We start from the raw sequence: 14398 nt of genomic DNA, 5'->3' as shown, positions 1-14398 counted from the left end.
ATTGTAATTCTTTGGAGGCACCAGGAACTGCACCCATATAAGACTGTGAACATAATTGATAAATGTGTGTGTACTGGCTGCTCCACTGACTGGTCACAACAATATTGAATTGGGCCAATTTATAACCCTACAATGGCCTCTAAGTGTTCAAGGGAGAGGAAGAGTCAATCAATGTGGCAACCTTCATTGTCTTCTTTTAAGTAATTGTCACAGCACCAGTCTTCAGCAACTATCACTCTGATCAGTCAGGAGCCATCAACATAAGGCAAGACCTGCCCCCAGCATAACTCACTGAAGGTTCAGATGTTGGTTAGCATTTTTTAGAAAAAAGTATGTAACATTTTTTAGACATAATGCTATTTCACACATAATCAACTACAATATAGTATAAACATAACTTTTATATGCACTAGGTAATCAAAAATTTGTGTGATGCTCTTTATTATAATGTGTTTTATTGTGGTGGTCTGGAAACAAACCCACAACATCTCCAAGGTATGCCTATATTAATAAATTATTTTTTTACCCTAGAAATATCTATAATCTTTAAAAATTCCCCCAGTTAGTATGTAAATGTTCATGTAAATATAATGGTCATCTCTGATTTAGATGTTCATTGATATCAGATGACTAACTTACACTTTATAAGTTATTTAGCACATGCTGGATAGGGAGACCCTTCAAACTGAGCCACAGAATAATTTGTCTGGATGAGAGCCATAAAAAGAAAACAAAAACAAAAACACAAAACAGTAGGCCGCCTGTCCTCGCTTACTCGCACTCCCTGCGCTCCATGCCCCGTTGGTTCTCATTAGTCCACTGCTGCCTCCTCAGACACCCGCCCTAGTTTCCGAGCTTGCAACTCGCAGACAAGTGTCCTCGGTGCAGAGAGGCCAGAGTTGGAGCCATTGCCTTGGTGCCTTTCATCTGAGAAATTCAAGGCACTTTGTAAAACTTCTGCCACACAGGCTGTGGGTCTTGCAGCACATTTGTAACCAATGGCTGCCATCCAGAAGAAATTGATGACTGTTGGTGATGGAGTCTGTGACAAGACTTGCTTGCTCATTGTTTTTAGCAAGGACCAGTTTCCGGAGATGTATGTACCTACAGTGTTGAAGAACTGTGTGGCAGATATTGAAGTGGATAGAAAGCATGTACAGTTGGCTTTGGGGGACACAGCTAGGCAGGAAGATTATGGTTGCTTGAGGGCCCTCTCCTACCCCAACACGATGTCATACTGATGTTCTTCTACATTGACCACCATGAAAGTTTAGAAAACATCCCAGAAAAATTGACTCCGGAAGTCAAGCATTTCTGCCCCAACGTGCCCATCATCTTGGTTGGGAACAAGAAGGATCTTCAGAGTGATGAGTACACAAGTCAGGAGCTAGCCAAGATGAAGCAGGAGCCATTAAAATGGGAAGAAGGCAGAGATATGGCAAACGGGATTGGTGCTTTCAGGTACATGGAGTGTTGGCAAAGACCAAAGAGCTGCTCTGCAGGCCAGACATGGGAAGGAAAAATCTGAGTGCCTTGTCTTGTGAAACCCTGCTGCAAGTACAACCCTCACGTGGTTAATTCTGAAGTGCTGTTTATTAATCTTAGTGTATGATCACTCCTTTTTCATTTTTCTATAATTTACCTCAGATTACAAATCAGAAATCACCTTGCTACCAGTGCTTAGAAGCCAACCATGATTATTAATGATGTCCTACCCACCTGACCCACCAGGGTCCTTCTGACACCACTCTAACAGCCCTCCTCTGCACTCCCACCTGACACACCAGGCGCTAATTCAAGGAATTCCTTAATTTCTTGCTTCTCTCTAGAAAAATAAAATGGTAACTTTTGTGAATTAGGCTGTAACTACTTATAACTAACATGGCTTGCCTGTCATCTGTCAGCTGCAAGGTACTCTAGTGAGTCACCACTTCAGAACTTTCCTCCTAAACAGATTTCATTGGCATAGCTCTTGAGTGGGCAATCCAAGTTTTTTTTTTTTTTCATGTTCATAGGTAGTACTTTTGATGAAAATTGCTTTAATAAAGGTAACTCTCTTAATTATAAAAATATAATATTATGTGTTTTTTAAGTATATTTTATTGATTATATTGTTACAATAGTTCCAATTTTTTCCCCTTTGCTCCCCTCCGCCCAACACCCCCCCTTCCCCGACAATCCCCTCTCCAAGTCCATGCCCATGGCTCATCCTTTCATATATTCTTCTTTTTTTAAAATAATTAATTAATTAGTTAAATATTTTAACAATAAAAAATAGCAATCCCTCCCTCTCAGACTTAAGACCCTTTACAATCTTATAAAGGACAATGGACGAAGGTCTCGAGCTCCTCTAGTTGCTTCAAGCTAGACATGGTCATCGTCCTACCTACCCTTGGGTCAAGAAATCCCTAATAAGAGTGGGGATGTGGAGGGGAGGGTGGCCTTCCCACAAGGGGAAGGATCGTGCAGACTCCAGGTTGGTTGGCTGTCTCTGGACAACGGCCTGCTTGGTTTAATAGGCTGGCATCCTTGTTGTATTCTGGGGGCAACAGGGTTAAAGGACATCATTCAATCCGTAACCACTAGATGACAAAAGACAGGTATTAATTTTTCAATGTCCCATATTAGGGAAAAGAAGGGCTTCTTTAGAGGAAGGTATGCCACGTACATCTCACCTGTCCAAAACCCTTTTGCCCATTATACTTAGTTTGGACTGAGGGAAATATTTTAGGTTTCCCCCTTCTCAGGCCTCTGGGCTCTTTCTGTCCAAGCCATTAGGATAGAAAAGAGAAACCAGTTTTAAAGTGAAGCCCACAGACCACCCCGTTCTTTACCAACCCAGCCACTTAGTTCAGCCAAACCATTGAGTCTCAGGAGGCAGCAATGCAGACAGGATTAAGTGAGGCCTATACGTACAGACAATCACTCAGGTAATGAGATTGTAAGCTTATGCCCTTTGAAAACAGAAAACACATGTTAATTTATGTAACATAACCCACACACAAGTTTATAGATCTGTAGGACTGTCTTATCGGAAAGACATCCAGTTGCAAGGCATTTGACATTCTTCTTGCCTGTAAATTAAACATCTTTGATAATGCCACAGACATAGTTTAACTTTCAAATGAAAACAAATTTTAAATGAAAAAAACTTTAAAGACGGTTAGTTGCACTACTTTATAGTCTACCACTGGGCATTGTGATCTTCCTTGAATCTTGATTTTTCTCCCTAAGATTACCCTCCTTGTCATTAAAGGGACTGCATTAAGTTCATTTTTAATTTATCCTGTTCATTTGCATAAACACAACAAGAGCAGCAAATGATCACTTATGATCTTTAGTTCTGCTTTGCTGGAATTTACGCAAGGAACATTTAGGGTGACCTTCAGTCTGCCCTTCAGGGCACAGAAGCTGAGCCACATACCTGGCATTCAGCCTTGCCTGTAAACACCTGTCTTTTCCAGGTCCTCCTGGTTTTCCATTGTGCCTTAAGGTCTCTTCTAAGGTACCAGGCCTTTTATCTCGTGGACTTTTATTACCTTTGAAAGTCAGTCCCAGTTGCTCAGGGCTTTTTGGTAACAACCAAAGTCCAAGCATGTCTCCTTTAGGCATGACATTCCAGTCAAAGTCTTAGTCAAAAAATCGTTATTAACAACTGGTCTTATTAGTTTTATGCAAAGAAAGTTAGGTCATTACTTACTTCTTTAGAATGCCAAACTCCGGAGGGATCAGATAGGGAGAAAATATATACAGTGTGAAGGAAAAACCTTGTCCTTCTAATATTCACTGAACTTGCATTTCTATTCTTTATATTTTTATTTTTTCCCCCCACTAAAAATTTTTCTGTTTGTTTTTCCATTACAGTTTTCTCCCCCTCTTGCTTCCCTGCACCCTGCCCCCCCTTCTTCCACATTCAGTCTCCACCCAGTTGTCCATGTCCATGGGTCACTTATACATGTTCTTTGACTAGACCCTTCCCCTTCTTACCACTTCTCTCCCTCCCATCTCCTCCTTTGTTACTGTTAGTTTATTCCTTGTTTACATACCTCTGGTTCAATTTTGCTCATTTGTTTGTGTTGTTCATTAGTTTCCTGTAACAGGTGATAGCATAAGGTAATTTTCTTTTGTTGCCTGGCTTATTTCACTAAGCATAATTCTCTCTAGTTCCATCCATGCAAATGGTAGAAGTTCCTTCTTTCTTTCAGTACTTATTCATTGTCATTTTCCCCCTTTGTACTCGTGTTCCTCTCTGTCTCTGTTTCTTCATCTTCTTAAAGCAGACCCTTTATCATCTCTTGCAATGCTGGTTTGGTGGAGATGTATTCTTTTAGCCTTCTTTTGTCTCAGAAACTCCTTATTTCACCTTCCATTTTGAATGAGAGCCTTGCTGGGTAGAGTATTCTTGGTTGTAGGCCTTTGTTTTTCATTACTTAGAATATATTTTGCCATTCCCTTCTGGCTTGTAGTGTTTCTGCTGAGAAATCTGATGATAGCCTTATTGGAGCTCCCTTGTATGTTATTAGTTGTTTGTCTCTTGCTGCTTTTAGGATTCTCTCTTTGTCTTTGAATGTTGGCATTTTAATTATGATGTGTCTTGAAGTGGGCCTGTTTGGGTTCATCTTCATTGGGACCCTTTGTGCTTCCTGGACTTGCATGACTCTTTCTCTCTTCATGTTAGGAAAGTTTTCTGTCATTAGTTCTTCAAACAGGTTTTCTATCCCTTGCTCTTCTTCTTCTCCTTCTGGAATTCCTATGATACGGATATTATTACGTTTCATGTTGTCCCGCAGCTGTCTTAGAGCCTCTTCAGTCTTGTTCAGCCTTTTTTTATTTTGTTGCACTGTCTGTGAGTTTTTGTCTACATTGCCCTCCAGCTCGCTGATCTGATTTTCTGCTTCCTCTAGCCTGTTTTTAATTCCTTCTACTGTGTTCTTCAATTCAGAGATCGTATTCTTCATTTCCTCCTGGCTCTTATTGATAGCTTCCATGTCCTTTTTGATGCTGGTATAATTCTCAGTAAGTTCCTTATAGTTCTTCTGGAGTTCACTGTAGTTTTTCTGGAGTTCTTTGTAGTTTCCGCTGAGCTCATTGAGCTTCTCCATAATACATGCTTTCAATTCCATATCTGATAGTTGGCTCCCCTCTATTTCATTTAGCACTCTTTCTGGGGACTCTGCCTTTCCTTTCGATGGGGGGTTGTTTCTCTGTCTCCCCATTTTTGTGACTCCTATTGTTTGTTGGTGCTTCTTAGAATGATCTCCAAGTTTTTTTTTTTTTTTTTTTAATGTGGTCAGCCAGAAAGGCCTAAGTCCATGCAGCTGTGGCAAAGTTACAGTTCTGTGGTTTCATGTTAGTTACCTTATACTTACTGTGTAATTTGTGCCACTTAATGTATGTTACCAAAAAATAAATATATCTACACCTGACTAGATGTAGTATTTTTTATATAATTGGATTTCCTAATACTAATGTTTGTCATCCCCACACAAATGTATTGGTTTTTTTAAAAAGTAAGTGTATTTGAAAATAAAGTCAGATGGAAAATTCATTTTTTTAAATTCCCACGTTGTCGGTTTCTCTAATTAAAGATGGCTGTATCACCTGTTTTTGATCCTACATATGCCAATACCCCCTCCCCAGAGCTGGTATAAGTAAATAGGAATTTGGTTTCATGCCTGAGAAACTTAGACACCTCCGAAGGTGGCGTAAGCTGTCTCACCTGGACTGCAGGATCTGGCTCTAGTCCACAGTGCTCTTTCTCCTCACTGTATCCAGGCTCCTTCCCAGAGCAGTCACCAGTTCTCTTGGGTGGCACTCGGTTCTCTCTTCTCTCCAGATGACTAAACTTTTTTGTGTACCAGTTAATTTTTCCAACTACTAATAGAATGAAGGCAGTTTTCTAAACTTCCTGTAAAAAAAACAAAAAACAATGAATTTAATAGGAACCAAGATGAACATTCCAAATATATTATTTTCCTATGTTGGAAATTTTATCATTTATGCGATCCAAGTGATAATCAAAATATATAATTTAATAATGATGTATTATTCCTTACTGTATCACCAAGGCCTAGCAAAGGTCCTGGTTTATAGTAGGAACTCAATAAATACTAATTAAAAGGCTGACTAAGTGAATGAGAAAATAATTGTAGCAACAAGAGTGCAATTCTACTTGGACAGGAACCTTGACTCAGGTTTCAAACTCCATTGGTTCTTTAAAAGCAGCTACAAGTTTACTTATTGAAGAACAAAGCTCTTGATTTCTACTTTGGGCAAAATGGAGTAATAGGTATAAATGTAACAAAATAGATACAATGCCTATAAAATAAAATAATCAAATACCTAAGTAGTTGAAGAGATAATTTATGTCCATATATAGAAGGACAATATTTCTGAGATGTCTGTTCTTCTCACTTTGATTTATAGATTCAATTTGGTAATCAAAATCCAAGCAAGTTATTACTTGATATCAACAAACTAATTCTAATGTTTATATAGTAAGGCAAAAAACCTAGAACAGGTAAAACAATACAGGACAAAATTGGAAGACAGATGCTACTAAACTTTAACATTTATCATAAAGCTACACTTAACAGGACAGTGTGGTAGGGACAAAAGAATAAACAAATAGATAAATTGAACAGAATAGAGAACCTAGAAATACACCAGCAAACGTAGAATCAGCTGATCTTTAACAAAAGAGCAAAGACAAGTCAATGGAAAAAGAATAGCTTTTTCAACAAATAATGCTAGAACATTTGGACATCCACATGGAAAATAATAAATTTCACATAGACCTTAAATATTCTACTCATATTAACTCGAAATAGAACATAGATTTTAAATATAAAATTATAAAACTTCTAGAAGACAACATTTAGAAGAAAATCTGAGACTTGGTTTTGATGATATTTTTAAAATATAACACCAAAGCACGATCCATAAAATTTAAAAAATGACAATTTGGACTTCATTAAATTAAAAATCTCTGTTCTGCAAAATACACTGTTAAATAAAAAGACAACTACAGATTGAAAGAAAATATTTATAAAACACATATCTGACAAGTGACTTCAATCCAAAATATGCATATAATTCTTAAAATTCAACCACCTAATTTTAAACTACAAAAAATCTAAACACATGCTTCACCAGAACAGACACACAGAGAGCAAATAAATTTGCTTAAGAAAAGATGCTCAACATCATATATCATTAGGTAATTGCAAATTAAACAGTAATGAAATTATATATTGGAATGGCTAAAATCCAAAACTCTGAAAATACCAAATGCTGACTAGGAAATGGCACACAGGTAGCGCTCACTCACTGATAGTGTGAGTGCAAAATAGTACAGCCATTTTGGAATACAGCTTGACAGATTCTTAAAATGCTAAACACAGTCTTATCATACTCTCAGCAGTCAGATATTTACCCAAATAAGTAGAACGCTGATATCTACACAAAAACCTGCATCTGAATGTTTATAGCAGTGTTATTTTAATTGTCAAAAGTTGGAAACAGCTACGAAGTTCTTTAATGGATAAATGGATAAACAAACTGTAATGTCCTATAATGCAAACAATAGGCTACTCAATAATAAAAAGAAAATGAGCTATTAAGCCATGAAAATATATGGAGAAGCATTAAATAAATTTTGTTAGATGAAGTCCACCCAAAAAGGCCACATAGTATGATTCCAACTACAGGACATTCTGAAAAAGGCAAAACTATAGAGATACTACAAAAAAAAAAAAAAATTCAGTGATTGCAAGGATTTGGAAAAAGGAGAGGATAGAGAAACAGGAGGAGCACAGTGGATTTTTAGGGCAATGAAAGTATTTTTTATGATACTGTAATGGTGGATAGATTAAATTGTATGCATCTGTCAAAATTCATAAAATTATATGACACTACATATACATAAAAGTATAATGTCAAATGTAGGGTTCATTCATTAGAAAATTAAAGTCATTAACTCTATCAACAAGATGAAGAAAAAAATCACATAATCTTCTATAAACAATGAAAAGGCATTGATAAAATTAAAACCAATTCTTTTTTTAAGTATATTTTATTGATTATATTGTTACAATAGTTCCAATTTTTTTCCTTTGCTCTCCTCCGCCCAGCACCGCCCTCCCCCCAAAAATTCCCCCAAGTCCATGCTCATGGGTCATACGTACAAGCTCTCCTGCCTAACCCTTTCATATATTCTTCTTCTTCTTCTTTTATAAATAATTAATTAATTAATTATTTTAACAATAAAAAATAACAGTCCCTCCCACTCAGACTTAAGACCTTTTATAATCTTATAAAGGACAATGGGCAAATGTCTCGAGCTCTTCTAACTGCTTCAAGCTGGACATGGTCGTCGTCCTACCTACTCTTGGGTCCAGATATCACTGATAAGAGTGGGGGTGTGGAAGGGAGGGTGGCCTTCTCACATGGGGAAGGATCGTGCAGACTCCAGGTCAGTAGGCTGTCCCCGGACAATGGCATGCTTGATTTAACAGGCTGGCATCCTTGTTGTATTCTGGAGGCAACAGATTTGGCAACGGGGTTAAAAGACATCATTCAATCTATAACCACTAGATGACAAAAGGCAGATATTAATTTTTCAATGTCCCACATTAGGGGAAAAAAGGGCTTCTTTGGAGGAAGGTGTGACAGGTACATCTCACCTGTCCTAAACCCTTTTGCCCATTATACTTAGTTTGGGCTGAGGGAAATATTTTAGGTTCCCCCCTCTTGGATCTCTGGGCTCTTTCTGTCCAAGCCATTAGGACACAAAAGAGAAACCAGTTTTAAAATGAAGTCCAAAGACCACCCCATTCTTCACCAACTCAGCCACTTACTTCAGCCAAACCACTGAGTCTCAGGAGGCAGCGATGGAGACAGGATTAAGTGAGGCCTATATGTACAGACAATCACTCAGGTAATGATATCATAGGCTTATGGTCTTTGAAAACAGAAAACACATGTTAATTTATGTAACCCACATACAAGTCTCTAAATCTGTAAGACTGTCTTATCGGAAAGATATCCAGTTGCAAGGCATTTGACATTCTTCTTGCCTGTAAGTTAAACATCTTTGATGATACCACAGACATAGTTTAACTTTCAAATGAAAACAAATTTTAAATGAGAAGAAACTTTAAAGACAATTAGCTGCACTAATTTATAGTCTACCACTGAGCATTGTGGTTTTTCTTGAATCACGATTTTTCTCCTTAAGATTACCCTTCTTGTCATTAAAGGGACTGCATTAAGTCCATTTTTAATTTATCCTGTTCGTTTGCATAAACACAACAAGAGCAGCAAATGATCACTTCTGATCTTTACTTCTACTTTGCTGGAACTTACACAAGGAACATTTAGGGTGACCTTCAGTCTACCCTTCAGGGCACAGAAGCAGAACCACATACCTGGCGTTCAGCCTTGCCTGTAAACACCTGTCTTTTCCAAGTCCTTCTGCTTTTCCATTGTACCTTAAGGTCCCTTCTAGCCATCTCTCAGGAAAACAACACTCATGCCTTCCCTGGAAAGATTGCCATGGACCACACATCCAACCAAGGTACCAGGCCTTTTATCTCATGGGCTTTTATTACCTTTGAAAGTCAATCCCAGTTCCACAGGGCTTTTTGTAACAACCAGAGCCCAAGCATGTCTCCTTTAGGCATGACATTCCAGTCAAAGTCTTAGTCAAAAAAATCTGTATTAACAACTGGTCTTATTAGTTTTATGCAAAGAAAGTTAGCTCATTACTTACTTCTTTAGAATGCCAAACTCTGGAGGGATCAGATAGGGAGAAAAATATACAGCATGAAGGAAAATCTTTGTCCTTCTAATATTCACTGAACTTGCATTTTCATTCTTTATAATTTCATTTTTCCCCCACTAAAAATGTTACTTTTTCATTTTTCCATTACAGTTGTCCCACTTTTTCCCCCCTCTTGCTTCTCTACACCCTGCTCCCCTTCTCCCACATTCAGTTCCCACCCAGTTGTCCATGTCCATGGGTCATTTATACATGTTCTTTGACTAGACCCTTCCCCTTCTTACCTCCTCTCCCTCCCATCTCCCCCTTTGTTACTGTTAGTTTATTCCTTGTTTACATACCTCTGGTTCAATTTTGCTCATTTGTATGTGTTGTTCATTAGTTTCCTGTAATAGGTGATAGCATAAGGTAATTTTCTTTTGTTGCCTGGCTTATTTCGCTAAGCATAATTCTCTCTAGTTCCATCCATGCAAATGGTAGAAGTTTCTTCTTTCTTTCAGTACTTATTCATTGTCATTTTCCCCCTTTGTATTCATGTTCCTCTCTGTCTCTCTCTGTTTCTTCATCTTCTTAAAGCAGACCCTTTAGCATTTGCTGCAATGCTGGTTTGGTGGAGATGTATTCTTTTAGCCTTCTTTTGTCTCAGAAACTCCTTATTTCACCTTCCATTTTCAAAGAGAGTCTTGCTGGGTAGAGTATTCTTGGTTGTAGTCCTTTGTTTTTCATTGCTTGGAATGTTTTTTGCCATTCCCTTCTGGCTTGTAATGTTTCTGCTGAGAAATCTGATGATAGCCTTATTGGAGCTCCCTTGTATGTTATTAGTTGTTTGTCTCTTGCTGCTTTTAGGATTCTTTCTTTGTCTTTGGATGTTGCCATTTTAATTATGATGTGTCTTGAAGTGGGCCTGTTGGGATTCATCTTCATTGGGACCTTTGTGCTTCCTAGACTTGTGTGACTCTCTCCTCATGTTAGGGATGTTTGCTGTCATTAGTTTTTCAGAGAGGTTTTCTATCTCTTGCTCTTCTTCTTCTCCTTCTGGAATTCCTATGATACAGATATTATTATATTTCATGTTGTCCTGCAGCTGTCTTAGAGCCTCTTCAGTCTTGTTCAGTTTTTTTTCATTTTGTTGCACTGTCTGGGTATTTTTTGTCTACATTGTCTTCCAGCTCACTGATCCGATCTTCTGCTTCCTCTAGCCTGATTTTAATTCCTTCTACTGTGTTCTTCAATTCAGAGATCGTATTCTTCATTCCCTCCTGGCTCTTATTGATAGCTTCTATGTCCTTTTTCATGCTGATCTAATTCTCAGTAAGTTCCTTGTAGATTTTCCTGGAGTTCCTTGTATTTTCCGCTGAGCTCATTGAGTTTCTCCATAATCCATGTTTTGAATTCCATATCTGATAGTTGGCTCCCCTCTATTTTATTTAGCACTCTTTCTGGGGATTCCACCTTTCCTTTGATGGGGGGTTGTTTCTCTGTCTCCCATTTTTGTGACTCCTATTATTTGTTGGTGCTTCTTAGAATGATCTGCACTCCCTGGGTCTGCCCCTGGTGGCGTCATATCCTGTACCAGTCTGGGCCTAGGCAGCCTGTTGGAGACTTCCAGGGATCTACTGCCTTTGTCTGACTTCTTTAGTTATTAATCTATTCAATCTGTGATTAGCCATCAGGCTTAAGGACCGTCAGTGTGGCAGCTTAATTCCTGTAGGCTAGGCTTTTGCTTCTCCTCAGGCTGACGCCACTTGGGGGGGGGGGGATGGTCTGCAGTACTTGGGATGGGTCAGCACTGGGTCCCAGTCAGCTTCTTCCCCAGTTCTTTCCTCAAAGCCACCAGACCAAACTCTCCCCAAGCATTTCCAGTCCTCTCTGCCTTCCCTCCGCTCAAGCCCAGGGTAAGTGGTGGCCAAAATATTTTCGTATGTGATCCACTTAAGAGCTCTTTTTCTCCAGCTAACAAGAAACCCTGTGGCTTTTCACTTTTCACAGCTGGATACTATTTTACTTTCCACTCTGTTGCTGTAGGTTGGGAAGCTCATCTCGGGGTTTAGACTCTGCCCTTCTCAGGGGGAACCCCCAGCTGCTGAGCTGTTTCTCAGTCCCTTCAGCTGCCACCCATGTAAGCCCAGCCAGCCCTTTCACATCTTTGCACTCCCTACCGGTCACATTGTGATTTAGCGGTCTTTTCTGTCTCTCCGTGGTTATAAGACCTAAAATCCATTCTTGACAAAAATCTCTCAAAAATTTGGGGATTAAAAAAGAACTCCCTCAATCTGATGAAGGGCATATACAAAAGCCTACAACTGACATCATATGTAATTGTCAAAGAATGAGCGCTTCCCTTAAATTCAAGAATAAGACTATGATGTTTACTTTCATCATTTGGACAAGACATTGTGTTAGAAGTTTTCAAAATGCATCTAGGTTGTAAAGAAAGTAACTTTTTTATTCACAGAAAACAGACTATAGATGTAGAAAATGATAAAATCTACAAAAAATCTATTGTATCTAATGAGTATGTTTAGCAAGGTTGCAAGATGTAATATTATATACATAATTCAGTTGGAGTTTTATATACTAGCAACAATCAAAAGTTGAAAATAGTAAACAATCCCATTTATAATAGTATTGTTATGTGAAATACATATGGATAAATCTGAATAAATACATAAAACTTTCATAATTGTTTGTAACTTCATGGGTCAGAACACTCACTATTTTTAAGATGTCCCTTTCCCAAAATTGATCTGTAGATTCAATACAATCCTAATCAAAACTGCAGCTTATGTTTTTGTAGAAATTTATAAACTGATTTAAAAATCCATATGGAAACATGAAATACCTGGAGTAGCTTGAACAACTTTAAATAAGAGAGCAAAGTTAGAGGAATGACAAGATATATGTTTAAGACTTACTACAAAGCTACATAAAGAGGACAACATTGTATTGGCACAAGTACAGATAAATAGATCACTAGAACAGAATGAATAGCCCAGAAATAGACTCACACCTTTGGGGACAACTGACTTTCAACAAAGGTACCAATGGCAATTTATTGGCAGAAGTTAGTCTTTTCAACAAATGATGCTGGAACAACTGAATATCTAAATAAAAATGAATATTTATTGTATTTATTCAAAAATTAACTGAAATTGTTTCATAAGCATAAATGTAAAAACTTGTATAAAATGCAGAAAAAAACATAAGATAAAATATTTAATTTCTTTGGTTAAGGAAAGATTTCTTAGCTATGAAATAAAAAATATATTCCATAGAAGGACAAATTAATAAGTGGACCTTCATCAAAATTATAAACTTATAGCACTTTGAAAGATTAAAAAAATAAAAAGACAAGTCACACACTGGGAAAAAAAACATTTGAGAAGCATATATTTGATAAAGGACTTATATTCTGAATATATAAAGAACTCTCAAAATTCAATAACAAGGACACAAACTGGTATTTTAAATGGGCAAACATTTGAAAATGAACTTTACTAAAAAGAGAAAGGTTCATAAATAAGTTCATGAAAATATGACCCACAAAGTTTATTAGAAACTATAAATTCAAACCACTTGAAATAACACAGCACGGCTATTAGAATATCAAAATTTTAAAGCCTTAACATATCAAGGATACAGTTGAGGATACAGAAGAACAGGAACATTCACATACTTGGTGAAAATATGAATGGTACAATCTCTTTGGAAACAAGCCAAGAGTTTCCTTAAAAGTTAAATATGCAGGTATCAGATGATCCTGCTCTTTCACCTCTAGGAATTACCCAGGAGAAAAAGACAGCAAATATCCAGAGAAACACATATACGCTGATATCCTTGGCAGCTTGATTTGTAATAGCCAACACCAAAAGCAACCCAAATGTCTGTCAGCATGTAAATTGATAAAGAAATTGAGGCATATCCACACAATGAAATACTACCCATCAACAAAAAGAAATAAATTGTTGATCGATGCAGCAACACAGATGCATCTAAAATTCTTATGAGTAAAATAATACAGACCAAAAAAATGCAAATTCTATTATACAATTTGTATGAAGTTCTAGATATGCAAACTCATCTAGAGTGACATAAAACAGATCAGTGGTTGTCTGGAGGGATGAGAGGTGAGCTAAAGGGATTATAAAATTGTCCAAATAAACTTTCCAGGTGATGGATATACTCACTTCTTGTTTGTGGTCATGGTTTTATGAGTATACATATATGTCAAAATTTATCAAATATGCTATTTAATATATTTAGTTTATTGTATGTCAAGTATGCCTCAATAAAAAGCAGGAAGAGAAAACATTAAAAGAAAACAGGTGGAGAAGTAGAAAAAGAGTTCTTTAAATTATGCTCAAGGTAGCCAAATAACTTTTCATGCAATTATATGTAATGGCCATTCCCTATAACTAAGATGCCATTTAATTCCATGAACACTTATTTTCTACATTATTAAGTATCCAATGCTGTGCTAGGAGCAGAAAATTTAAAGAGGCAGAAGGGTATATGTGGAATATTTTAGCATAGCAGTTAATAACATGGGATTTATAACATATGATATGGGTTCACCATTCAGCACCACTTCTTTCTACTCAAATGATTTAAGTCAAA

At 37.3% G+C, this 14398-nt stretch overlaps 1 pseudogene; it reads left to right on the top strand.

Moving 5' to 3' along the window:
• Window positions 1-960: 960 nt before the first annotated feature.
• LOC150001630 (rho-related GTP-binding protein RhoA-A-like) lies at window positions 961-1391 on the top strand (annotated as a pseudogene).
• Window positions 1392-14398: the final 13007 nt, after the last annotated feature.

This window comes from Furipterus horrens, unplaced genomic scaffold (genome assembly GCF_987537825.1).
Source record: "Furipterus horrens unplaced genomic scaffold, mFurHor1.1.pri manual_scaffold_9, whole genome shotgun sequence".
Lineage (NCBI taxonomy): Eukaryota > Metazoa > Chordata > Mammalia > Chiroptera > Furipteridae > Furipterus > Furipterus horrens.
The sequence above is the reverse complement of the archived record's forward strand: the minus strand, read 5'-3'. Positions and strand labels throughout refer to the sequence as shown.